Genomic DNA, 3093 nt, shown 5'->3' on the forward strand with positions numbered 1-3093 from the left:
GCCCACTGAAACCATTTACCAGAGCAAACTCAACCAGGACTCATTCACTCTGAAACGTCTGAGGAATGTGGCCATTTTGCAGGCCATTAACTCCACTAATTACAACAGGATTCAGGAGGTAATTCAGGAGGTAAGCCTTCACTTAAGGGTTCCTAAGGCTCCAAGGCCCCTGCAGCATGTTGGGCTCCCCCACCAGGCACCCCCAGGCGGAGGGAGAGAAGGAAGAAACGAATATTCTATTCCCCGAGGGCCCAGCAATCTCCTGTGTCATGGCTCCACAGCCCCTCTAGGCAGGGATTATCATCTCGGGTAGGAAACAGGCTCAGAGAGGACCGCGGTGTCCAAGGTCAAACCTCAAACCAAGAGCAGGGCTGGGATTTGGGATCTTCTGGCTTCGAGTTCAGTGTGCTCACAGCTTCTTCTCACCCAGTCATTTAGAAAAAATAACAAGACCGTCAAACAAAGAAAACAACAGCTTCGCGGGCCTTTCTCTCTTCGCTGCCTGTTCCCTAGAGATCTCCCCAGCACATTGGCGGGGGTGTTTACCACGCGGCGGGTTTACTAGGACGGAACTCCTAGAGCAGTGGTCGGCAAACTGAGGCTCGGCAAACCGTGTCTCGCGAGCCACATGCGGCTCTTTGGCCCCTTGAGTGTGGCTCTTCCACAAAATACCGGCTCTTCCACAAAATACGGACTTCTGCGCATGGGCCACGAAGTTTCAATCACACTGTACGGGCGCCCACATGTGGTATTTTGTGGAAGAGCCACACTGAAGGGGCCAGAAAGCCGCATGTGGCTCGCGAGCCGTGGTTTGCCGACCTAGAGGACAGAGTCTAGTCTGGTCTTTCTGAGCACCCCCGCAACACTGAGCAGAGAGCTGGCAGAGCGGTTACAGGGACGGGCTCCTGCGGCACAGGTTCACACCCAGGCCCTGCCACTCATGAGCTGGGCGACTCCGCGCATGATGCCTGCCTTCCCTCGGCCTCCACTTCCTGGTCTGCGATCATAATAGTAGCTGTTTTATAGCGGCGTCAGGCAAAGTAAATGAGCGAACATGTACTTGCAAAAGACTCAAAAGTGTTTGACACGTGTGCTCACTCAATAAATGTGAGCTCTTCATGTGTCCAGGGACTTCCAGAGCCTTCTCTTCTCAACCTGAGTTCTCCCAGGTGCAGAGGAGTTTAGATCTGAGCTGGTTCCTCCCGTCCCTCATAACGTCCTTAACAAGTCCACAGGGTGCCACTGTTCCCAGGCAGCTTCACCCCTCATTCCAGATGACCATAACGATATGAGGTGGTGCTCAGTACTGATCTGATGATTGAATGAAAGCAGAAATTTCAGAGACTGAGCTACAGGAGAGCAGCAACGTCCTGCCCAAGGTCACCTGGGGAGGTGGCAGTACATACAGCCCGGACTTTCCGACAAAGAATTCCTGCGCTTGTCCCCTCCCTCCTTCCCTCCCACAGAGGTTCAGTCCCCCGACAGCCCGCACCCCCTCAGGAGCAGTCATCCCCCATCTCCCTCCGCTGGTCCCTCCCTGCCTGAGCTGTCTCTCATTCCGGTCAGCTTGAAATTCGCTGGTCACACAGAAAGCATTTTATCTGACCTTCCACATGCAAATTCTCTCCAATGGGATTTCTTGGTGTCCAGCTCCACCCCAGCCCACATGGCCATAAACACTCCTGTGTCCGCAGCCCGGCCCCGGGGATTCCAGAAATAACAGCAGGGCCCTCCATTAGAAATGCGGGGACATTGGAAGGCATTTCTGCAGGAAGACATCGGCCCTTTCCAGCCCAGGCCTCGCCTGTCCGTCAAAGCACAAAGCAACCTTTACAAGCCGGGACAGGGAGGGGCAGCTGGGCGGGAGCACGGATTTCTGAAAAGTCAGCACCTCCTGCAATCTGTCTGCATGCTCAGATCTTCCTTGCTCCCGTCTCCACTTGGAATTTGAAATGCTTTCTTGGCTGTGGCATCCTTTGCTTTCTTTTGAAACAATTGTTATTATTTTAAATGTATTTTTATGGATTTCAGAGAGGAAGGGAGAGGGAGAGAGACATAGAAACTTCAATGATGAGAGAGAATCATGGATCGGCTGCCTCCTGCACGCCCCACACTGGAGATCAAGCCCGCAGCCCAGGCATGTGCCCTGACCCAGAATCGAACTGTGACCTCCTGGTTCATAGGTCGACGCTCAACCCCTGAGCCACGCCTGCCGTTCTATTTTTTTTTTGGCATCTTTTGCTTTCAGTGACCCATTCTCCCTCGGATGTGCTGGAGCTGGAATCACGGCAGTGTGAGCACAGATGGAGATTTTCACATTCGGGTGACACAAAAGCCGGTTCCCAGGTGCCCAGGCCAGCCGCCTTTCTCAGGGGAGGGCACTGGGGAAGTGCCAGGCGAGGAGTGAGGGCTGGACGGCAGGGTCTCTGTTAGAGGAAAAGGAAAGTGCCAGCCATGACCCTAAATATAAGGCACGTGGGACAATTTTTCTCACCTCCCAAGGGTATTCACCAGGAGAAAGTGGGAAGCCACCATCTAGGGAGGGTAAGATCAGAAAATAAAAGGTGTGTACACATAATACAACGATGTGAAAAATACGTGTTTAGATGCATAACCTGAAAAGGCCAGAAAGAAATATAAAAATGGTTGCTTTTTTTTTTGGTGGGGTGAGGAGGGATTAGTGGGTGTCTTTCTCCAAATTATCTCTGAAGTCATTTCTCATTTTAAAGAAAACCATGATACCTGGCATCGCCAGAGAGACCTGCCTGGACTTTTGGGGAGTATTTTACAGGGGGAGTTTCAGGTTTTAGGTGCCAGTCGGAAAACTTGAATTTCTCATGTAAAAGCCAGACAGCAGCCACTTTCTGCAGCAGCTAATTCCTCTTTGGCGGAAATGGGATGATTTCTAATTCGCAGCCCCAATCCTAACGTCATTAAAGGCTGGGTTCAGGGTATCGAGCTCCAAACCTTTGTCGTGCATAGGAAGGCGGAGGAAAGAAAGGCGCTTGTGCAACAAAACCGCCGCCGATGGTGTCACCCTCGCGGGCCGGGCCGCAGCTGCCCGGGTCCACGGGAGGCAATGCACCCTCTGCA

This window comes from Myotis brandtii, unplaced genomic scaffold, assembly GCF_000412655.1.
Source record: "Myotis brandtii unplaced genomic scaffold, ASM41265v1 scaffold247, whole genome shotgun sequence".
NCBI lineage: Eukaryota > Metazoa > Chordata > Mammalia > Chiroptera > Vespertilionidae > Myotis > Myotis brandtii.